At 52.7% G+C, this 24,595-nt stretch overlaps 2 long non-coding RNA genes across 4 annotated transcripts; one reads left to right on the top strand and one right to left on the bottom strand.

The window, feature by feature from the left end:
* Positions 1-15,767: 15,767 nt before the first annotated feature.
* LOC122204084 lies at positions 15,768-18,173 on the top strand. Its single transcript, XR_006195479.1, has 3 exons — positions 15,768-15,910; positions 17,251-17,567; positions 18,026-18,173. It is a non-coding gene; the product is annotated as an uncharacterized LOC122204084 (long non-coding RNA).
* On the bottom strand, positions 16,203-21,300 carry LOC122204083. 3 transcript variants are annotated; one of them, XR_006195478.1, is made up of 4 exons: positions 20,862-21,298; positions 20,075-20,539; positions 17,004-17,106; positions 16,203-16,245 (listed from the first exon to the last, which is right to left on the bottom strand). It is a non-coding gene; the product is annotated as an uncharacterized LOC122204083 (long non-coding RNA). The 3 variants fall into 3 exon arrangements; XR_006195477.1 differs by having other exon boundaries at positions 20,071-20,539; XR_006195476.1 differs by lacking the exons at positions 16,203-16,245; positions 17,004-17,106 and having other exon boundaries at positions 20,040-20,539; positions 20,862-21,300.
* Positions 21,301-24,595: the final 3,295 nt, after the last annotated feature.

Consider the following 24,595-nt stretch of genomic DNA (forward strand, 5'->3'; position numbering starts at 1 on the left):
TGGAGTCCGAGGGTCGGCCACATGAGCATAAAAGGCACAGATTTGGGGCGCGTGCACATCTGGGTTTAAATTCTGGATCTGCCATTACTTGTGTCATTTCAGGCAACTTACCGGACTTCTCTATGGGCTTCAGTTTCCTCCTCTTATGAAGATCTTTTGTGATTTCAGCCAATGAATGTAGAGTAACGGTCTTACGGTGATTACTAAAAAAAAAAAGAAGAAGAAGAAAAGATGGCGGTTGCAGCAGAAATGGTACCAGGTGTTCACGAAATGCTGTTCCTTATTCACTCTTCCAGGACACACAGGAAGCTACCCTTCCCGGCCCCCTTGCAGGCGGGTGGGATCACGCGACTGGTTCTGTGAGTGCAGGGGACGAGCATCCCTTCCGAGCTGATGCAGTTCAGGAGGGGACTTCAGGCTGCAATGCAGAAGCAGAGATGGAAGGAGCCTGGATCCCTGAGTCACCACGTGGACCACAGTGGCCCAGACCCACAGTGGACATTACAGAGGTGAACAATAAAGTTTGCTTCCAGGTTTGGGCTTTTCTTTTCTTTTTTAATGTTTGTTTATTTTTGAAAGACACAGAGAGAAAGACAGAGTATGAGCAGGGGAGGGCAGAAAGAGAGGGAGACACAGAATCCGAAGCAGGCTCCAGGCTCTGAGCTGTCAGCACAGAGCCCGACGCAGGGCTCGAAATCACGGACCGTTAGATCATGACCTGAGCCGAAGTCGGATGCTCAACCGACTGAGCCACCCAGGTGCCCCTGGGCTTTTCTCTTTTTTTAATGTGTTTACTTACTTATTTTGAGAGAGAGAGAGAGAGAGCAGGAAGGACAGAGAGAGAGAGAGAGAGAGAGAGATTGAGAGAGAGAGAATCCCAAGCAGGCTCTGTGCTGCCAGTGCAGAGCCCAACGCAGGGCTTGAACTCACGAACTGTGAGATGATGACCTGAGCTGAAATCAAGAGTTGGACATCCAACCGACTGAGCCATCCAGATGCCCCTGGGCTTTTCATTACAGCAGCCCACCTTATCCTGACTGATCGATCAGTCATTATTATTGTATTATGTCTAGAAGACCCCCATCCAAATGCAAATAGAAGTGTTAACCAACATGGAATACGTAGGTCCCTTTGTCTGGATCCCTGGTAGGAAGCAAGGGATACTGTGGCAGGTTGACTTAGGGGGGAAAGAGGACAGAAACGGTTTATCACAGAGAACCGTAGGATCTGTCCAAACCCAATGGTTTCAAGCGTCTTTTTCCTCTCCTATCAAACAGGTGATGTTTGCTTCATCTCCATTATTGCTCACGTTCCCCTTTTCCTTTAACGTTTATTTATTTCTGAGAGAGAGAGACAGAGAGACAGTACGAATAGGGGAGGGGCAGAGAGAGAGGGAGACACAGAATCCGAAGCAGGCTCCAGGCTCCGAGCTGCCAGCACAGAGCCGGATGCAGGGCTCGAACTCACAAACTGGGAGATCATGACCTGAGCCGAAGTTGGACGCTTCACCAACTGAGCCACCCAGGTGCCCCAGTCAGCTCCCACCTTTAACCACCTGGCATGACTCTCCTGGCCTCATACTGGCGCCTCAAACCTGATGGCAGGTGTGAGTGCTTTGGTTTCGACCGGGGACTTAAGTCCACATCTCTGTCGGCGTCTCCCATTTCCCCCCCATCACACTCCCTTCCTTGGGGCCCCGCCTTGGGATGGACCAGCGCCTCCCAAGAGGGACTTGGACGCGTTGACTCTCAAAACTTCATTCTTGGAATAATTGAGCCGGAAAGTCCACATCCCAGGATCATCGTGTCTAAAAAATCAAAGAAAGGCAAAATCAAAGCACTACAGAAGTTGAGGATGGCTTGCTACAGAATCAAAGAATACTAAAAACCATCGAATCATAAAAAACCACAGAACTATAGATCCCAGCTGAGCCGAAGCAGAAATTTGGTATGTTGGCTCCGCTCTACCCTCAGGCAGCTATTTGCATAGTTGCTCTGCGTGAAGGCTGTGGGCCGGAGAAGGGGCAAGATCCGTGCTTGGGATCCAGAAAGACGGACGACAAGTCAAGGTGCTTTCTGACTCATCCTGTTCCCATCACCCCAGCAGAGGGTCTCTGCCATCCTCGTAAGACACACTTGCCTCTTGACAAAGAATCTCTACTTAACCAAGCTCCAGTTGGGCTCCTCTGAGCCCCCTTCTCAAACTAGACTTTGACCTTGGCCCCCATTCTGGCATAGCCCAGCTGAGGTTAGAATCCTGCTAAGTCACTTTAGGGGGACTCCTCCAGCCGTGATATCCGATCACCCCGCCTGTTCAGTCAACGGCAAGAATCCTGTTCGGTCAACAGCAAGAAACCCCCCAACCCTTGATGTCTTCTTTTAGGAACTGTCCACCCACCACCCCTTACCCCCTACCCTGCTCCTTGTCTGAAAAATCCCAACGTGTTCCCGTTGTACTTTGTGTTCATCTCTCACCGCTACCCTCACTCCCCAATAAACTCTTCCTTACCATTTTAACAAGGGTCAGAAGATTTTTTTTTCTTTGGCCGTGGTTCACTGCGATACAGTGAGAGTCAAACTTTGTGCGTGTGGCATAGCGGTTCAGAGAAAACCCAACACACAAAACGGGCAGGGTGGCTAGGCTTGAAAGCAGGAACTGAGCTTGAAATCTTTCGGCGCGCCTCATACTGCGCCCCCTGTTGGTAGACCGCTCATTCCATGGGGACCCCAAGCGTCGCGGGGAAACCACTGAGGAGGTGTAGCCACCACGCGACAGGGATCCAGGTGCTGACATCCCAGCTCCCAACACGGCTCCTGGAGACGGTATTCTGACTTCTTGCCAACAGAGTTCAGGTTCAGGTCCCCACGCGCCCCCTCGCCCCCGCCTCCTCCCACCACTCCCGTGGGAAGTGTTCACGTGAGATTGGGAAAGCAGGAGGTGCGGCAAACAGCTGAGACTGTCAGTAATGGCCTGCGTTGGCCGAACACCCTGCCTTCCCAAACACTACAGCAACTCTCCCACCGCCTACCCACTTCCTAAGCATCAAGTGCCCTGTGTTAAAACTCTGCGTGCTTGAAATACCTACAAGAGGTTCTGATTTCCTGACACACTAGAGCAGAGTCAGGAAAGAGAGAAGGAGAGAAAGGAAGAGGCAGAGGAGGAGGGGGGAGGGAGAAGGAAGGAAGGAAGGAAGGAAGGAAGGAAGGAAGGAAGGGACAAAGGAGGGAGGGAGGGAGGGAGGATCATCCCCCACCTTATTTTTAGCTAAAATACTAGACATAAAGAGAGAGACTACAGGAATGGGTTCATCTTTCCTTCCCCCTTTCAAAAAAACTCTTACTTGCTGCAGAGAAGTAAGCCCTTCAGCATTTTGCCCGTGGCCTCCCATTTCTGATCTGTAAAACGGGTGCATAGCTGCTACCCTCCTTACTCTGCTAAAGACCTTCGGCTATGACCTTCCACCACGACCTTGCCACTTTTCAACCTGTGGAGCTCTGGACAAGGCAGTTCACTTCTCTGAGCCTCAGTCTTTCCACCTGCGAGACGGACAGCACGCTCCTTCCCCCTTGAGGACACGAAGTAGGCACAGGGGAGGCGAAAGGTCTCCGCAGCCCACAGCAGGCTGTGCTGATGTGAGCCATGCTTATCCCAGGATTCTGAAGGCTCTCCTTCTGGGGACTCAAGATAATTGCAAAGCACGCCCAAGCTTGGCTCTCCTCTTATCCTCATAACGCCCCTTCTAAGTTGGCCATCCTTCCTGCATGCCTGCAATTCAAACAGGCCTCCAGACTTGGCATCGACACCCTCCTGGTAGGTAACTGCTCTGCCCATGATGAGCCTCAGTTTTCCTCATCTGTAAAATGGGGCCCAATCATCTCTCTCCTGCAAAGTTGCTGCAGTGTGCTTGCTGGCACACAGTAAGTGCTCACGTAATTTCTTCTTATCTCCCTGGGACAGTGAGGGGACGGCGGGGGGGGGGGGGCGGGGTCCGGGAAGACCTCAGTCCTTGCCCATGGCTACATAAAACTTGACTGGGGCACCTGGGTCTTGAACCCAGAGCTTCCGAGGCCCACTCCCAGGCTCTCTGACCGCAGGGGGAGGTATTGCCCTGCATTCAGGCCGGGTGTCCCTGGGAAATACCTCCACTGTAATTCCTCGAGCTGGAGACAAATATTAAAATTGCTGACAGCTTGCTCACCACGGTGCCGATTTGTAATATTGATGAATCAGGAGCCAGGCCCGGTGCTGGCTGTGGGTACAAGTGCCCGGAATATTCATGAGCGCTGTGGCCATTCCTGAGGCACCATTCCCCCTTTACAGCGCGATAATTCTACTGCAAGGCACTTGGTCCGCCAAGGTTTTCAGAGGCTGCCACACGTCCCAGCCCGGACAGGCGCCCCTCCTCCCTAGAACTAGACGCCCCGGCCTCTGGTGCATGGGGACACCATAGGACAGGGAAAGAATCCCACCGACATCTTCCCCCTCCCGCCGGAGCTCCAGAGAGAGGTGCACAGCTTCTCACGCAAGCCAACTGAAGAAAGCAACATTTTGCTAACCCCCCCCACCTCCGAGGCCTGACCTGGACATTTTCGGAACCGGGGACATTTTTCTCGATAAATATCTTCTCCCTAGAGCCAGACAGCCTGCCTGTCCTTGCGCCCCTGGAAAAGCTTGTCCCTCGGCTGATCTGAGTCGCCCCGTGCTTTTCTGGTTAAACATTTATACGGCAGCTTTTGTGGATAAATAGATCCATACATGTGTCTGCATGATTAGGATTAAATATTAAGAAGATGCACAGGCAGGGATCTGGTCGGCCTGAATGAAATGAAACCTGGGGCACAAATGTGGAATCTGAGTGGGACTGAAGGGCCACTAATTAAGAGCATTGAGGTTGACCCATGGCCAGACGGGTCCCAGGCTGCCCCAGCAGAGAGTGGCCTTAATGACACTGACTGGCCGTGGTCTTTTCTCTTATGTCATCCTTTTGTCTCTTTCTCCTCCTTTCCCCCTTCTTTCTCCCCCCTCAAAGGCAAAGCTCACTCGGGCAGCCTTCTCTTCCAGTCTACGCTGCACCACTGCAGATTGGTTTGCCTTTTAAAATTTTATTCGATGAGGTTTTACAAGCCGCCGTGCTCGACGTGGTGCAAATCGAGGAATATGTCAGGGGCCTGGCAGAGACTGGAATTGAAATGATTCTAATTATGCGTGATAATTTCTGCATTCTAACATAAAACAATGTTACCCACCCCACCCCACCCCCAAAAAATCCCATTACAATGGTTAAAAGACAAATCATGTATCAAGTCCCTTCCTTTATTACTTTATTAGACAATTTACAAGGCAACATTTTGAACACTGGGATCGCGCGATGGCCCAAGGCGATCCAACTGTAAGCTGCACTAAGAAAAGGGAGTTCATCTCTTGTCATTAGTCAGAAAGTCAGATGCAATCACGGGGACTCCAATTGGCTTGTCAAATTAGCCACTGTTTCAAATCATGAGCATGGCGGAGCATTGCAGACACGGAGAGGAGGCCCCCAGCTCTGGAAAGAAGTGTTTAACTGCCACCCAAGATGTTTTAGATCGCCTCCTCCCAGCAGCATCCAGCTGTCCCAGATCCCTTTCCTGAAGGCGGGATTCTACCATCATTCCCGTTGGCCTTGGTCATGTGGCTCATTCTGGCCAATGAGACGAGGGCAGAAGTGACTCTTAAGGAGCTGACTCTTTAAGACACGGTGCAGGCTTCTCTGAATCTCTGTTTCCGCTGCCTCCAGACAGACCAGCCACGTGCCAGAGAGAGGTGGCTCCAGTGACCTGAGTCGCGGGCAAAAACCATTTGAAGCAGGAGCCGCAGCCAATGTGGAGTGTGATGTACATGATGGTGGTGAAACGTGAGTGAGTGAAAAATTAACCTTTCTTTTTTGAAAGGTGACCGACTGTCCTGCTTCCCCGAGGCTTGAGGGTGTTGCGGTTTTCAAACGGGGACAGTCCCAAGCGGATGACCTTGATTTATCTGGGACTGACGGATTTCCTGAGATGTGGACTTTGAGTGCTGAAATCAAGAAACGCCTGGGAATGCCTAAGCCTGTAGCCATCCGAGCCTGGTGACAGCCTGCTGGCACCTCAATCTGGGGCTTCCAGCCACCGAGGCGACGGATGGCTGCTGTTTAAGCCCTGCCCACCCCCCGCCCGGTCTATGGCATTTTGTCACGGTAGCCCGGACAGACCGAGACTGGTCTGACTTTACGGTACACCCTGACTTTACGGACGAGGAAACCAAAGTTCAGAGAGTCCAAGAGACTTGATCGAGGGAGCCTGGCGTGAGGGCAGGATGGAGGTTTTGAAGCCAAATGAGTCAGGGGTTTCCTCCTCGCTGTGATGGTTAATTTCATGCGTCAGCTCCAGTGGGCTAAGGGATGCCCAGATACCTGCCATAACATGTCTTCTGGGCACGTCTGTGAGGGGGTTTCCAGGAGAGATCAGCATTTGTACTGACAGACTGAGTAACATCACCCTCACCGGTGTGGGTGGGCCTCTTCCAATCCGTTGAGGGACTGAATAGAACAAAAAGGTAGACGAAGGGCAAAGTCTCTCTCTCTCTCTCATCATCTATCTATCTATTATCTATGTATCTATCATCTATTATCTATCTATCATCTATCTATTATCTATCTATCTATCATCTATCTATCATCTATCTATTAACTATCATCTATCTATTGTCTATCATATATCTATTATCCATCTATCATCTATTATCTATCATCTATCTATCTATCTATCATCTACCTATTATCTATCTATCATCTATCTATTTTCTATCTATCATCTATTATCCATCTATCATCTATTATCTATCATCTATCTATCTATCACCTATTATCTATCTATCATTTATCTATTTATCATCTATTATCTATCTATCTATCTATCATCTACCTATCTATCATCTATCTCCTATTGGTTCTGTCTCTCTAGAAAACCCTGATACGCCAGCTCTGCTGATTACTGGCTGTGCTCCCTTGGGCGAGTATCACAGGTCCGTCCTCAGCAAGGAGAACCTGCAAGATGCTCAGGAGGAGGTGATCTTGGGACCCAAACCCGTGGAAGAGAGAAGGACGCAGCAACGGAAGAGGTAGAAGCTGAGCCGTGATGAAGGTCCAGCCAGGGTCTCGGCAGACCCCGTGCGCAGTTCTGGAGCTCAGTGGCCCTTCAAGGCTGTCTCAAGTCGGGACATGGTCCTTATCCTTCGTCATCTACCAAGCATATGATGCCTACTGTTCTCAGAAGAGAGTGACTGTGGGTGTGGCAGCGCCCAAGGTCCTGGCAGCAAAGAAATAAATCCTTTCTTTCCAGGGCGCCTGGATGGCTCAGTCGGTTGAGCGTCCGACTCTTGATTTCAGCTCGTCATGATCTCACAGTTCATTAGATCGAGCCCCACGTCGGGCTCTGGGCTGACAGCGTGCAGCCTGCTTGGGATTCTCTCTCCCTCTCTTTCTGCCTCTCTCTCTCTCTCTCTCTCTCAACTAATAAATAAACATTTAAAAAATCCTTTCTTTCCAAAAGCAGATCTGGGCTGTGCATCACGGCATCCAATATGGCAAGTTACATAAACTGTCTGAACCTCAGCCCTCAGCTGCAAAATGGGGCATGGAGTTGCTAACACTAGGCAAATAATCTGTTGATACTTAACGATGTGCCAGGCCCTAAGGTTAAGAGCTTTATTGACATGCCTTTCAGCCCACAGGGATGTTTGAGGATGGCATGAGTTAAAAACAGGTACACGCTTAGAACAGCCCCTGGTACACAGTAAGCGATATATTGTCATAATTACTATTCGTATTAAATACCCCACCCTTCCATCTCTTTACTGGTCTCTATGGTTACGTTCCTACCTGTTCCCCTCATGATAGCCAAAGGGATCTCTCCAGAAAGGCCAATACTTCTAGGTTACTCCTCTGCTCTAAACCCTTCCATAGATCCGTATTACCTTCTAGATAATGCCTTCTAGATATTACCTTCTGGATAATCCTTCCCATGATTTCCAAGGTTCTTGCTCACCTCTGCCCCTCCACTCCTCATACTCTCCAACCCCATGCCCATGCATTTACAGTCTTTCCATAAAACCTTATACTTCTGAGGCTTTACACTCCAAAGCAAGGCTACCCCACCTGCCTGGAATGCCCACCTGTTCCTCTCCCCCACTGGGTAAATTCCAACCTCTTTCTCAAGACTCACTCCAGCATCACCTCCTTCAGGAAGCCCTCCTGGCACCCCCCAGGCAGGTCAGACAGCCGCCGGGGCTCCCACTGGCCCCTAAGCTTGTTCCAGTCATGCTACCTGGATTCTGATTATCCCTGCACGGGACTGCCTGTCCCATGAACACTGAGTCCCATGAGGCTGAGTCAGCAAGAGTATTTTTGGATCCCAGAAGAACTTTTCTTTTCCAAATCTCTGAATCCCCAACCCATTTCTGGGGAGGGGAGGGGGACGGCACACAGTAGGTAGTCAGTAAAGTCTCACTAGATGAATAAAAATTCAGCCTAGCCCCTTATAGGATAAGCGTGGGAACTAAGACTCATTTCTCCATGTCTCCATGGAACCTTCCTAGAAATTCAATTTGAAACCCCTGAAAATTGGCTGCAAATTTACTAACCCCTAGAGATGTAGATGAGCGAAACCAGGCAAATGGCTTCTATTGTCATCGGTAACGGCTGTTGTGTTTTGAATAAGCATTTTTATAACTGCACACCGGGCCATGGGCTCCGAAGACTTGGAAGCAAGTAGGTCCGCCTTCCAGGGCCGCTCCCGGCCCTTTGCTGGCTGTGTGACCCTGGGGGGGTCACTACCCTGCTCGGGGCCTCAGATTCTTCCCCTGGGGACACGGAGGTGAGCTGAGCCCCGAGACACAGACTTCCCCGCGCCAAACAAACCGACCAAGCGAGCATTCTTTCTGCAGCTCTTGAGTTCATCCATCGGAGACTTCTGTTTACTGCTGAGATTGTCTTCGTGGGTCAGTTCCTAACTCTGGCACCTGACATTCACGTTATTACCATCAGTCCCCCCACCTTCCTTCTAGACTCAGCCCCCCGCCGTGCGCCCCCTTCAGGTCCAGAGACACCTCACCTCCTACCACCCTCAGTCCACACCCGTTGAGGGCCCCCGCTTCTAGATACTAGTTCTCCTCCACCCCCACCCCCACCCTGCCTCTCTCCCTCATGGGCCAGGTATACAGTTGGTGCTCAAAAACACCGCACAACGTGTATTTCATTGCAGCCCAATTATGGATTGAATTACGTCCCTCCCACCCTTGGTACCTGTGAGTGGGATCTTATTTGGAAATAGGGTGTATGCAGATGATCAAGTTAAGCATTGGGGTGGGCTCTAATCCAGGATGACTGTGTCCTCATATAAGGGGAAATTTGGACACAGAGACAGGCATGCACAGCAGGGAGGCGGGAAGATGATGTTAATGATGTAAAGGTACGGGGACATCTACAAGCTGGGGAACACCCATGGCCACCAGAAGCCAGGAGAGAGCAATGCGCCAGGCCAGGCCACGTGGATGACATCAACCCACCCAGCCAGCACGGACGGGAAGAAGGAGCACCGGAGCCGGGCTCTGGGCCTCGCCTACACTAGCCGTGTGTCCTTGGATAAGTCCCTCTCCCTCTGAGCCACAGTGCCCCTGCTATAGACTGAATGTTTGTGGGTCTGGGTCCCCCCAGATTAGGGCTGTTGAAGCCCTAATCCCCAGCGTGATGGTATTTGGAGGTGGTGAGGTCATGAGGGTGGCACCCCCATGAAAGGGATTAGTGGTCCCTACAAAAGAGTCATCAGAGAGACGATCGTTCTCTCCACCACGTGAGGACCCAGCAGGAAGGCTGCCGACTGTAAGCCAGGAAGCGGGCCCTCATGTGATATCTGAGCCGCAGGCACCTTGACCTTGGACTTCCCAGCTTCCAGGACTGTAACCTGGTCGACGATACTTGTTACAGCCGCCTAGGCTAAGACAGTCACCATCTGCCAAACGTGTTGGGTGAACTGTAGAACTGGAGAGGGCCCTCTGCACTCCAGGACTGAGCAATTCTACTGCATGTGTGCCTACTGTATACAAGACACTTGGCTAGTTACAAATACACTCATCCGCCTCTTCACGGGTCCCCCAAGCACCCACTCTGCACCAGGCACTGCGCCAGTGGGAGAGAGGATGCTCATCAGGACAGATGAAGCCCTTGTCCCAGGAGGCACTCACAATCCAGGGTTTCACAGACGGGTGTCCTGCCTTTGCATCACCACATGCCCGAGGGGTGGGCAGGGATTGGCTCATGCCCCTGGGGGCTGCGCGGCCGCTGGAGAGGCCAGGTCTGTGGTTCCCAAAATGGAGACACATATAAGGGGACGTCTGGGTGGCTCAGTCGGTTAAGCATCCCGACTTCAGCTCAGGTCACGATCTCGCGGTCCGTGGGTTCGAGACCCACGTCGGGCTCTGTGCTGACAGCTTGCCCCGGGCCCAGCTCTGTGGGATTCTCGCTCTCTCTTCTCTCCCTGCCCTCCCCGACGCGAGCTTTCTCTCTCTTTCTCGAAATAAATAGATACACCATCTTGAAAAAAGGAAGCACATAGGTTTGTAGTAAAGACTCTGGGCTTGGAGGGCCAAGGCCGAGGTTCTAGGAGAGCCCACTTGTACTCCCAATAGTGTGACTTCAGCTTCCTTAGCTGGAAAATGGGTTCATGGCTATCCCTGCCTCACGGGGTCAGGGAGCACGACATGGGATTTAACACATGTGCAGTCCTCGGATCAGGACCCAGCTGCAGGCAGTGGTCAGGAAGCAGTGGCCACTCTTTCTCGACCTCCATGGCCACGGAGACAGACTGAGGCCAAGAGGTGATGCTGCCAGGCAGCCCTGGCCTTATCACAGGCTGGAGTGAGTCAGCTGCCTCCTGTCCCCTTGTTAATTTCTGCTCCGCTCCTTCGCTGACCAATATGGAAACTGAGGCAAGGGGACAGAACGACTTGCCCAAAGTTATTTAGTGAGTGGGGGCCCAAAGGGAACTGGATTCTGTGGCTCTCAGCCAGAGCGCATCCTCTCCCACCCCACCCCACCTGATGACCCCATTCCCCCTCCGCCTCCCTCCCTCCTCTCCCTCTCCCCCTCCTCCCCTCCCTCCTCTCCCTCTCCCCCTCCGCCTCCCTCCCTCCTCTCCCTCTCCCCCTCCTCCCCTCCCTCCTCTCCCTCTCCCCCTCCGCCTCCCTCCCTCCTCTCCCTCTCCCCCTCCGCCTCCCTCCCTCCTCTCCCTCTCCCCCTCCTCTTCTTCTCCCTCAAGTGGCCTGCCTGTAGTCACACGGCTGGAAAAGGCTAAACCTTGATCCCTCTGGCTCCTGCCCAAGCGGGCTGAGTGTTTTCACCATCGGCACACCATGACCCCCACCCACACCCCCACTGGAAAATGAAGCCTGGTCATCACCAATCTCTCACCATCGGCAACACACTGCTGCTGTAGTTGCATTAACGTCTCGAGTCTTCATGAAAACACCACAAAGCATTACCCCATTTGACAGAGAAGGAAACTGAGGCTCAAAGGGGCCAAGTCCCTTCAACCAGCAAGGAAGCTATGAGGCCACATTCGAACTCAGGGCCTGGCCCTCCTTGCCCCCGCCATCGCCCTGTGTCCAGAGCATCTCCGCACGAAGCCACGGGCACCATGCTATCTGGCACAGTCCTGGACGCTGGTGCCCTCATGCCAAGGACAGCCACGGCCCGGGGAGGTGGCCAGTGGGCTGAACATAAAAAATGCCACTCTCCTCTCTGAAGAGACAACACTGATTCATCCCTCCAGCAGGCATTAACTGAGCGCCTGCTAGGAGCCAGGCCCTGGAGATCGCAGAGAGAAGCAGGAGCCAGGAACAGAAATTTCCGGAAGGACGCAAGGGAGCTAGGAGGCAGCACCAAGGAGAAATGGATGATGCTCCCCCAGGGGGGTGGACGTGGGCCTGCCTGTCCGTCTGTCCGTCTGTCCGTCTGGAGGGGCGGATGTGGCCCAGCTCTCCCCAGGACTCTCCGCGGTGCAGACCGGCTTTAGGACAGGGGGCCGGCGGGCCAGCCAGAGGGACTGACCGGGCGACGGCGTGGGGTACAGAGAGCTGTGACCCGAGGTCTTCTCATCTCCAGCGGCTCTGCTGTCTGTGATCGCCCTGCCGCCTGCGGCCTCTGGGCCCGAATCAATTTTCTCCACCTCCATCTACCTGCAGACAGCGCCCTGGGCTTCCCACAGCCCTGGAAATACCAGCTCCAGCCTGCACCCGGGGGGTCCAGGAGGCAGGGCACGGCCTGACCAGCACCCCCAAGTCCCAAGTGTGAATCCCCAGCCTGCGCCTGCTGCAAAGCGCTCATCCGAATCGTCGCTAATCACAGAGATCACCTCAACTACCAGGCACTCGGGGAGGGCCAGGTCTCCACTGAGCACCTCCCTGGCTGAGCTCTGGCTGCATCTGAGCTCTCGTTTTATCCTCAAGCAGCCCTGGAGGCAGGAACCAGTATCCCCATTGGACAGATGAAGAGATTGAGGGTCAGAGAGTAACTGATATCTCTGGATCCAGCCCAGGGCTGGGTGGCTCCAAAGCATCTCCTCCTTCCTAGGGAGCAGGGGAGGCGCATGTGGGCAAGGGCCCTCCGGAGATCCATGAAGAGAAGACCCATTGTCCGGGAACGTCCCAGGGCGATGCCTGAAGCTTCTTGGGTCCAGAGACCAGGAGCCCTTCTTAAAAAAGAAAAAAAAAGTTACTTATTTATTTTGAGAGACAGAGTGAGTACAAGTCGGGGAGGGACAGAGAGGAGGAAAGGAGAGAACGAATCCCAGACACGGAGCTTGATCCCACGAACCGTAAGATTATGACCTGAGCCGAAATCGATAGACACTTAACTGGCTGAGCCACCCAGGCCCCCCCAGAAGCCCTTCTTTGTGTTGGCTTTTCAAGACGGGGCTGGGGGACCCCCAACGAGTGTCTTCGCCTCTCTGAGCCTCAGCGGTGCCATCATCGGTAACACAGGGGTGTCCTCACGGGGTGTCCCTCACAGAACCCGCATCAGACAGCATGGCTGTGGGACCCGGGGCAGGCCCAGAGGCCGCCACATCTAAATCAGAGCCACCGCCTTCCTCCGCCTCACCGTCTACTGGCTTCTGGTCTGCTCTGTTCCCTGGCAGTTCTCAGCAGCACAGAGGGAAACCACGCTTTGTGTTCAGGCTCCAGAGACAAGTTCATTGGGACCGAGGCTCCGGGACTCCCAGCCGTGTGCCCTGATCCTCGGCACCCAGGTGCTACGTGTCTCCGTGGCCACAGCCCTGCACCGTGCAGGGGGCGTGGGGAGCCGGAGGCTCTCCCGGTGGAAGCTACACGCCATGGTCATCTCAGTTCTGCTTACAAAGCACCCCCTGCATTCATGCATTGCCTCGTTTAATATGGCGGCAACCTTGTGGGCAGGTATGACTATCTCCCTTGCGCAGGTGAGTAACCTGAGACTCAAAAGCATTGAATGGCCCACCCGAGTCCCCGAGGAAAGACAGCAAGAGCCCGGCCAGGCCTGAAACCCAAATTCCTTTGGCTCCAAGGTCATTGTTCTTCCGCAGCTCCACGCCCTCCCCAGCCTGAGATGACCGACAATCCCCACCAGCTCCTCCTAAAATCCCCGTGGGAGGTCAAGCACCCCTCCAGACTCACACAGAGCTGGGTTCTGAGTCTCAATAACCAACATTGAAAGCACAAGCAAGGAAAGGAAAAATAGACATTGGACCTCCACCAAAATTTAAAACGTTTTGTGCTGCAAACAATACCCTCAAGGAAGTGAGAAGGCAACTCACAAAATGAGAGAAAATATCTGCACCTCATGTATCAGATAAGGCATTTGTATCCAGAATTTATAAAGAACCCTTATGACTCAATAACAGACAACTAGGGTGCCGGGTGGCTCAGTCAGTTAAACATCCGACTTCGGCTCAGGTCATGATCTCGCGGTTTGTGAGTTCAAGCCCCACGTCGGGCTCTGTGCTGACAGCTCGGAGCCTGGAGCCTGCTTGGGATTCTGTGTCTCTCTCTCTGCCCCTCCCCTGCTTGCTCTCTCTCTCTCTCTCTCAAAAATAAACATTTTTAAAACTTTTAAAAATAATAACAAGCAACCAATTTTTTTTATAGCTGGGTAAAAGATCTGAATAGACATCCCCCAACCCAAAGAAGCTACGCGAATGGCCAAGAAGCACATGGAAAGACGCTTGACATCATTAGCCTTCAGGGAAATGCAAATCAAAATCACAATGAGATAGCACTTGACTAGAGTCAGTCGGACGGGTAACAAGTGCTGGCTAGAATGCAGGAAAATCAAAGTCCTCCTGCACTGCTGGAAGGGGCAGCAGAAAGATGCAGGGGCTTGGAAAACCGTCTGGCGGTTCCTACACTGTGACACAGGATGTGACCGAATGTCTCAGCAATTTCACTCCTAGGTAGCTACCAAAGGGGCTTCGAAACACATTTCCACACAAAAACTCCACAAATGTTCAGAGCAGTGCTACCCCCAGCAGTCAAAAAGTGGAAACCAGTGCCCAGGGGGCTCAATTATGTCCTGAGCCAGAATCAAGAATCGGTTAAGCATCGGATCCTTAACCGATTCTTGATTCTGGCTCAGGCCAGAATCCTGTGGTTCAAGAGATCGAGCCCCGTATCGGGCTCTGTGCTCATAGCACAGACCCTGTTTGGGATTCTCTGTCTCCCTCTGCGCCCTCCCTAAATAAATAAACAAACAAACAAAGAAACAAGCATTTTGGGGAAACAACCCACATGCCCATCAGCAGACAGATAAACAAATGTGGTACATCCATACAATGGAATATTATTCAGCCATAAAAAGGAATGAAGTACAGACACATGCTGCAATAGAGACGAACCCTGAAGACACTCTGCTAAGTGAAATAAGCCTGTCACAAAAGGTCACATAGTGGATGAGTCATTTACACGAAATGCCCAGAACAGGCAAATCTACAGACAGAAATAGATCAGCAGTTACCAAGAGCTAGGGGGAGAGGGGAGCTGGGGGTGCCTGCTAACAGGTAGGGGGTATTTTCAGAGTAATTAAAATGTTCTAAAATAGGACTGTGCCCATAGCTACACAAGGCTGTGAGGAGACTTAAAAAAAAAAAAAAAAAAAAAAAAAAACATGGAACTGTACATTTCAAATGCACGTGAATGTGATGTATGTGAATTACATCTCAATAAAGCTGGGGGGGGGGACAAAAAAAAAAACCATTTCTGGCAAACCCCAGAGCGGCGTGACCTTGGAAGGAAGACTTTCCAGTTCCAGACCTCAGTTTCCCCTTCTGCAAAGTGGGCCAATAAACCGCACCGCTTTGCATGCAGACCAAGAAGGCAGCGGCTGGAGCCCCTCACACAGTAGGCGCTCACCCTGTACGAGGCTCCTTCCCCAGCGTGGGAGGCCACCCGGGTCGCCCGGGGCAGGGTGCTCCGCCACCAGAGGCCCAGCCTGGCCCCGGCTGCGGGACGGAGTGGACAGAAGAGGATGCTCATCGCCCATGACATAATTTAGATGGATGGCTCGGGCCATCCGTCAGGCTGGGAGCGGGCGGCCCGGGAAGAGGCCGTGGGGGAGCCCATTACGGTACACGTGTTAACAGCGCTTCCTTTGTACCGACAGCCGCGCGGGCGCGGGCAAGGGCCGCTCCCCGCATTGTCTGCGCGCCGCGGCCGCGCGGTGATGAATGGGCCGCGCGCGCCCGGCCGCCCCCGCCGCCGCCCTGGTACCGCGGGCGGAGGGCGACACCGCGTGGCCGCGCCAGGAACTGCGGGCCGCGGGCCATCGTTCAGTGCTCAAAAACTCTCAGTTTAGCACAGAGCCTGGCACACGGTAGGTCCTCACGAAATCCAGACGGTGATTATCATTGCCTTTATTTTCAGGGGGAAAAAAACGAACACAACCAAGGTCAGACACCGCCAGATAAAATAGAAGGATATCAGGATATTCCATGATGTTTGAATTTCAGAGAAACAGCAAATAATTTTTTGGAGTGTAAGTATATCCCAAATATCTCATGAGACATGTTTTTAAAAACTCGTTCGTGGCTGGGGCACCTGGGTGGCTCAGTCGGTTAAGCATCCCACTCTTGATCTCAGCTCAGGTCTCGATCTCAAGGTCCTGAGTTCAAGCCTGGTGTTATGCTCAGGACTGAACATGGAGCCTACCTAAAAAAAAAAAAAAAAAAAAAAAGTTTACATTTATTTATTCTTGAGAGACAGAGAAAGACAGAGTGTGAGCAACAGAGGGGCAGAGAGAGAGGGAGACACAAAATCCGAAGCAGCAAAATCTGAGCTGTCAGCACAGAGCCCGATGCGGGGCTCCAACCCATGAACCGTGAGATTATGACGTGAGCCAAAGTCGGATGCTGAAAATGAGGAAAGCGACGGCCTGTCCCTATATCTGTATAACCACACCAACAGGATTTGTGTGCAGATTAAAGGAGATGATATGTGTGAAAGGATTTAAAGAGAATCAAGGTCACGGCCGATGAGACTTCAAAGTTCTTACGTTCACACTCGATTTGCAGAGTTGAGAGAAGGCATAGCCAAGCGTAATAGAGGAGTCCACCAGCCACGAGGTGGAATGTGAGTCAGCCAGACAACTCCCTTCGTGCCTTTGCACACGCTGTGCCCTGCACCTAGACCCCCCTTCCTCCCCAGACTAGGTCCTATCCATCCTCCGGGCCTCAGCCTGCTGAAGGTTCTCTCGGACTCCCTCCTTCCATATTCATTATCCCCCTCACATGCTTCCCTGGAACACTGATTGTTTTCATCTCAGCCTCCCATCTCCACTCTGTCTTCCACCTAAGGGGGAGCCAGCCTCTTGTTCCTCTACGCCTAGCCCAGCACATAGTAGGTAGTCAGCTCATATCTGTTGAGTGGGTCGATGTGTGCACAGTAGGTCAAAGCTCAGAAATTATTACCTTCTACCTTGTCGCTTGGCAAGAACCCAAATGTAAGCGCGTGACGGTGGGGATGGGGTCTGCCCTGGCCCCCTCGCGGGAGCCCCCAGCATCCAGCAGGCACCTGAAAAGACGTGTTGAATTAACCCGGACTGCTAACGTTACTGAACACGCCGTGCGTACGGCCCTGGGCCAAACGCTTTTCTCCACTATTCGCCCATCACAATAAGCCAGTGATGTCGAGGCTATTATTGTGCCCATTCTACAGATGAGGAAGCTGAGGCACAGTGAAGGGACGTAAACCCACCTGCCGAAGAAGACACCCCTGTACGTGGAAGGGCCTCACCTCAAGCAGGGCAGCCGGCTCTGGTGCCCACCTCCACCATGCTTCCGCTCAGGGGTCTTGGATGGGACAGGCGTGGGCATGCACCCCGGCTCCAACCTTCTCCAGCAAGTGACCCCAGCAAACCTCTTCCCCTCTCTGGATCTCCATTCCTTCCATTTCTAAGTGGAGCGAATGAAATGACCGACCCCGCAGGGTGGTGGCAAAGAAGAGGAAGCAGCCGTGGGAAAGGCACTCAGCAGGTAACTGATGCATTTGGCTCACTGCGTGGTGACGTCCCTGGTGGTCACCAAAGCCGTGGTGAAAAGAGTAGAGAGCAGGCTCTGAGCGTTGCCTACGTGCCCAACTTGTGGGGCAAAAGAGCATTCTGAAGCTTCTAACGCCTCCTGGAGGCAGAAAAATAGTTGGAGAGGTTTCTATTAAGATTTTCTCCAGAAATTGGTGCCCCTGGCAGACCATGGGGCAGGGAAGTGACTGTGAGGTGCCTGGACGCCCCGTCCCCAGGTGAAGCCTGGGGGACAGGAGACAGGAGACAGGCAGGGAACTTTGCAGGGTGCCAACCAAGCCTCCTTCCCAGCCGTCTGGTCACTGGGTCCCACACCCAGGCCAGCAGGGGTAGGATGGAATGGGGGGTTGCTTGGGGGGCTTTGAGGCATAGGGAGAGGACATCCTGTCTGAATCAGGATTCTCTCTGCCCCAGATCCTGCCCCACCAGCAGCCAAGCTCTGCCGATTTGCTCTTCTCGCCGAAAGTGTCACGGTTTCCTGCCTCATTCGCTTATTAAATAAATTTCTACTGGGTGTCTGCTCTGGGCTGGCACTGGCCATTCTTGGCACCGAGAATTTGGTGATGAACAAGTAGACATGGGCAAATGGAGGCGCTTTCCCCCTCGCCGAGCTCATAGTCTGGGGCAGGGAAGAGGCAACAGGTCATCAAAGCAGAGTGATGGGCAAAGCCCAGGGGGCTGGGAGTCCCCAGAGGAAGCACCTGACCGACCTGGGGGATCAAGGAAAACCTCCTGGAGGAGGTGACATTTAAGCTGAGCCAGAAAGAATGCGTGGGATGAGTCATACTGGGGAGAGAGGCTGAATGCTCCAGAGAGAAGAAATCATGAGCCAAAGGTGTCAGAGGGAGGAGACTGAACATCCGGGGGGGGGGGGGGGGGGGGACGGGGGATGAAGTGAGCATGTGGCAGCACAGGGGGTGATGGGTCCGCTGAGGTGAGCAGGGCCGGACCGATTGTGACCTTGAAGCCATGGTGAGAATTTATGGGTTTTGCTGGGGTGCTAGGGAGCCATAGAGGGTTTTACGCATGTGGAGAGGCACAGCCAGATTTCCCACAGCCTTAAATACAAACCCCTCTGCCTTCCCCCTCCCCGACCAGACTACTAAACGGGATGCCAGTTGTCCATGGGAAGCACCTTCCTTCCACCGTGACCGCGCCCTCCAGATGGCCCAAGGACACGTCAGCGAATGGATATGCGGGGTTCCTCCATCATGGCAGGCCACGGCCTTGAGGCCACCCCACCCTGGCAGAGGGGTCTCCTACTCCATTCCTGCTCTCAGGAAGCCAAGGTTTCCACACTACTCCAAATATGTCCCCTACTCAGACCTCTGCCCACCTTTCCAGGAAGGGACGCTAGCTCCTGGGGGTATGCCTGGGACTGCAGCTGGAGCCAGTGAACCCAGAGCACAGAGCCGCAGGTCTTTCCCTCAAGGTCACCTTAGACTTTCACCCACTCTGGGCCTCAGTTTCCCCAGCTACACTGAGGTGACCCCTAACTCTCAGTAGTAATGACTCTCCCACCACGCCCACTCCAGGTCAAGAATCTGGCAGGAACATCACAAACCACGGTTACCAGGCACATCCACTTAGCTCCAGGCACGTGACGTAGAAATGTCCACCCTTGTTTTATGGTAGTCACTTGCCCAGCCAGCTAGAGGCAACCAGATGAAAAACAGCCCCCAGGTCGCTAACACTTAGCAGGGACCCAGTACCTTTACATCAGTCAGATCGCATCCTTACAGCCACCCTGTGGATTATTAACCCGTTTTCTAGGAGAGGAAACGGAGGTTCAGAGAGACAGAGAGAGAAACTTGTGCAAGGTCACACAGCAAGTTAGAGGAAGGGCTAGTGCTCCAACCTAGTCCCCTGGCATGTTTTTAGAGGAGCTGGAAGAAATTTCTAGAGGGGAGAGGAGGACAGACAGGACTCCCACCCAGACCAGTCTCCATCCCGTGGTGGGAGGGCTCCCTTCACTTTGCCCACAAGGCAGAAGCCAGTCATTCCCTGCTTTAAGGGGGGATTTCCCCTCCAGCTCCTGCCCCGCCCCCAGAAGCTACCCCCCCCCTTCCCCCAGCCGTCCCCCTCCCCCTCTCCCACTCGCCAGCACAAAGAGTTGCCAAGGTAACCGCATTGCCAAAGACTTCCCTCTTTGTCTGGGGCCAGGGGAGGAAATTCATAAGCCAAGTCTCTGCTCGCTGACCCCTGATGACCCCCACAGGGCAGTTGGGCCCTGGATCATCCCTGCAAGGCCCTCGCACCCCACCCCACCCATTTCTGCAAATGATAGCTTAGTGGCAACTCGCGGTCACAAACTCTAGGTCTCAAGGTACAAGAGGCCGGTGGCTGCGGTGAGGTGTTGGGGGGATAACGTCTGGAAAACACGCGGCTGGCAATCGCGCAGGAGGGGACACAAGGCAGGACGACACTATATGCTTGACACTGGGTGCCCATGTTAATACCTACTATGCGCCTGGCACGGTAAAGTGCCCCAAGTCACATCGAGAGTACTGAGCAGAGCGCCTACTAAGCGCTTGGGGCTTTGCTGGACACCGAAGGGGCACAGACGACGGCCCCCAGTATGTGCTTCCCTCTGCGCGAGGATGATGGAGAAGCGGGGAGCAAGGAGGTGGGTTGAGAAGTCCTCGTGGAGAGGCAGGCATTTGCGCCAAGCCTTGAACATCCAATTTGGACACACAACGGATGGAGAAGTTGGACAACAGGAAGTTGATACTCTCTGAGCAACAGCTATGCACCGGGCAGGTCAGGCAGGCCCCTTGCTTTAAGCAGAAAAGTCAAGATGTAAAGTCAGGCCCATCTGATTCCAGTGGCCTTTCCTCTGCTATGGTGTCTGATGATGTTCTGGATGGTACTTCTCTGAATGAAGGAGGCGGGCGCAGGGCGCCCACCAGCCCCAGCTGAACTTGGAGCCTGAGGAGGAAATACACCTTTGTTATTTTATGCTCATGGGAGTTGATCCACCCCAATTAAGATCTCAGGGCTGTGTTACCACAGCGGATCCCAGCCCATTCTGTTACGGGGATAGTCCGAACCAAAATCCTGGGTCTGACTCTCATTGGCTAGATTGGGTCATCGCCGAACCAATCACTGCAGGCAGAGGGCAGGAGTGTTCGACTGGCTCAGGCCTGGGTGGTGCCCACCTCCAGCCACGAGGAAGGGGCGGTCAGCCCCATTCAAACTGGGAAGACTAGGCCTGGCGGAGGACTCGGTGAGACGAATGGGGTGCTGTTACCGGAAAAGGGAACAGCTGCTGCATAAGGCAAAACCACCAGGTCTCCACTCCTGGGGTCCCGTGGTAAGACGCTGTGCAGGAGGTTCCCGCACTGAATGCAGGCCGAGGCCTCAGGCCCCTTTGTAGGCGAAGACCTTACAAGCCTCTGAGATTCGCCGGGAAGGAGATGCTACTGAGGCCTGCTGGGCCATGTTGCTTCTCTCCTAGGTCTCAGGAAGTCCTTCGGTTGCCGGCGCGGGTGGCCGGTCTTCCCCAGGGAGGGTCTGGGGGACTCGGCCGAGGTAGGGAAGCCGGGTCGGTGGGAACGGCCTGCCCAAAGCAGCAGTCTAGACGAAGCTGTGCACGGCTCTTCCAAAAGCCCAGATGTTTTCCCTCCCTGGCTCTCCTTACATGGCTCCCGACCAATTACTACCAGCATTTACTGAGCACCCGCTGGGAACCAGGCCCTGTAACGGGGGCTCCATAGACCTCACTGCGTCACAAAGACCCTCACAAGCACGTATTAGAGTGCTATTTCATAATCCAAACGAGCAGACGGACGCTCAGAAATAACATGGCCTACCCAAGGTCGCACAACTCGAAACGGAGCTCCCAGTCTTTAGCCATCCATTCTGTAAAAACAAAACAAAACAAAACAAAAACTAAGAAATAATCGGGCAATGCAAACAGGTAAAAAATAAAAGAGGAAATTCTCCTGAACTGGTCACACCCATTCCCGCTGGTCTACAAAGGAAGCAGCATTAACTCTTGGTTGAACATGTCCACCCGGACGTCTTTCCACACTCAGCCAATATGCTTGAGTGTGTATTATGTGCCCAGCATGTGCAAGGACGTTACAGATGGTTTTCAGACAGAGGGAGTCTCGGGGTGTAGAAATTGCAATCAGTCTAGCTTTTCATCATCTTAATTAGTCAGGGTATGGGGGTGGATGAGGCCTCTTCCCACTCCAAATTTCCCAACAATCTCCCATCTCACCCAGAGGAAAGCCAAAGTCCCGACTGTCCAGAGGCCCTGCCTGATCTGGCCCTTGGCCGTCTCCAACCTCGGCCCGCCATCCTGTCATCATCCCCCTGGCTCTGTTCCAGCCGTAATTCATTGTTTCTTAAACACTCGCGAACACACTGCCTCAGGACCTTTGCACCTGCTGCCTCTGAAATGTCTCTCTCCCGGATACCTGAAGGGCTCACATCCTCACCCGCTTTAGGTCTATACACAAATGCCCCTTTACCTTAATTAAATTTGACTCCTCTCACCCCAAACACTCTACACCCCCTTTCTTTTCTTTTTCCTCATAGCATCTAGTCCCCTCTGACATACTATAAAAATCTATTTCTTTTAACATTTTTTTTTATTTTTAAGTAATCTCTACACCGAACATGGGGCTCAGACTCACACCCCAAGATCAAGAGTCGCATGCTTCCACTTTCAACAACAGCTAAATTATGGAAAGAGCCTAAATGTCCATCAACTGATGAATGGATAAAGGAGATGTGGTTTGTATATACATTGGAATACTACTTGGCAATGAGAAAGAATGAAATCCTGCCATCTGCAGCAACGTGGATGGAACTGGAAGGTATTACGCTGAGTGAAATAAGTCAGGCAGAGAAAGACAGATACCATATGTTTTCACTCCTGTGTGGATCCTGAGAAACTTAACAGAAGACCGAGGGGGAGGGGAAGGGGGGGGGAATGTTAGAGAGAGGGAAGGAGGCAAACCGTAAGAGACTCTTAAATACTGAGAACAAACTGAGGGTTGATGGGGGGTGGGGAAGAGGGGAAAGTGGGCGATGGGCATTGAGGAGGGCACCTGTGGGGAGGAGCACTGGGTGTGGTATGGAGACCAATTTGACAAGAAATTATATTTAAGGGAAAAAAAGCCAATGGAAAATGAAAAGAATTCAACATACGCATTAAAAAAAAAGTCACATGCTCTACAGACTGAACCAGTCAGGTGCCCCAAAATTCTTAATTATCTTACCTTTGTCCACTCACTTACTAGTCCACAATTGAACCCCGGAACCTTCGAACATTGCCTGGCACACAGTGGGCTCTTAATGAAAGCTCGTTGGCTGGGGCGCCTGGGTGGCCCAGTTGGTTAAGCGTCCCGCTTCAGGTCAGGCCGTGATCTCATAGTGCACCAGTCTGAGCCCCATGTCGGGCTCTGCACTGACAGCTCAGATTTGGATTCTGTGGCTCCCTCTCTCTCTGCCCCTCCTCACTCATTCTCTCTCTCTGTCTCTCTCAAAAAGAAAGAAACATTAAAAAAAATTTTTTTTTAATTAAAAAAGACTTGCTGGCTGGGTACATTAACGAGAAGAGGCAACAAGACTCAGACGTGCCTGAACATTTTTTAGAACTCTGAACCTCTTTTTGGAGCCAGGACTCAGCTGGGACATCTAAAAGGACAGCGTACAAGGGCAGGTGGAGGGCGGCAGGGGGATCTTCCCCCAAAGCCATTTTCTGCAAATACCCCGTCCCAACTCAGCCAAAGGTTGTGAGGTGAGGCCCCAAATCCAAAGGACCTGAAGTCAGAAATCCTCAACCCTGATGTACCAGGAACAGGGTTCCAGAAATTCAGAAACCCAAAGCAGGAGCCACCTTGCGGGGACAGCGTAGTCCCAGGCAGCTGCCTCTGCTGCAGGCCGTTTCCCCAGGTGTGATTTATGCCTCTGGCTGAACTTTATTTTCTACTTTTTGGATTCTGCTCTGGAATTTTTTTCTCCTTGGCCTTTTCCTGGGTCAATGCAGTCCTGATATTTGATTTACTGTTAACAGTATTGACTGCATAGGATTGAGCCAAGAAATGGAAGAAATTGCTTTTTCTTTCTTTCTATCTCCTCGTTGACAACTCAGTCTTAGGGCCGGGGTGGCCAAGCTTGGCGAATGCGAAAGAGGGCAAAGGGAGGGAGGGGGGGTTCCGTGCCTCCGCAGCTGGAAGGCTACCCTGGGAAGGAAATTAGCGAGGGGTCGTCAGCCCAAGAGCGTCCCACGCCTGCCTCTCGTCCAAAATTTTTCCCTCCTAAACAAGACAAGACAAAGGCTTGGAGAGGAGGCGGTGGGAGCAGGCCCACCTTGGATTGAAGCTGCGTGGCTGTGGGCAAGTCACTGTGGTCCTGTGTGGTCTCTCTTCTGCCCAAATACACAAACAAGCACTCACCCTAGTCCACGAAAAGGGTCTGGGAAGCCTGAACGTTTTTGAGGATATTTATTTATTGTGGTAAAATATACATAACATAAAATTCACCACTTTAAGTATTTTTTTTAATTTGAGAGAGAGAGAGCAAGGAGGAGGGGCAGAAGGAGAGAGAATCCCAAGCGGGTTCCATGCTTAGCACAGAACCCCACACGGGGCTCCATCCCATGACCCTGGGATCACGACCTGAGTGGAAATCAAGAGTCAGAGTGTCAAATAAACATTAAAAAATAAGGTGGCGGGGGGGGGGGGGGGCGCCTGGGTGGCTCGGTTGGTTGAGCGGCCGACTTCGGTATTTGTCCTTTTATGAGTGGCTTATTTCACTTAGCCTAACGCCCTCAAGGTTCATCCACGTTGCGGCAGGTGCCAGAATGTCCTTGCTCTTGAGGACGAACGACGTCCTACAGTACGGATAGATCACATTTTGTTTTCCCATTCATCTGTGGGTGGACGCTTAGGAATCATATCGCCATGAGCATGGATGTAGCCTAGAGATTTTTGAGATGTTGTAATGACAGCCCCCTCCTCTCCCAAACGA

The sequence above is a fragment of the Panthera leo genome, chromosome D3 (assembly GCF_018350215.1).
Source record: "Panthera leo isolate Ple1 chromosome D3, P.leo_Ple1_pat1.1, whole genome shotgun sequence".
NCBI classification, from domain to species: domain Eukaryota; kingdom Metazoa; phylum Chordata; class Mammalia; order Carnivora; family Felidae; genus Panthera; species Panthera leo.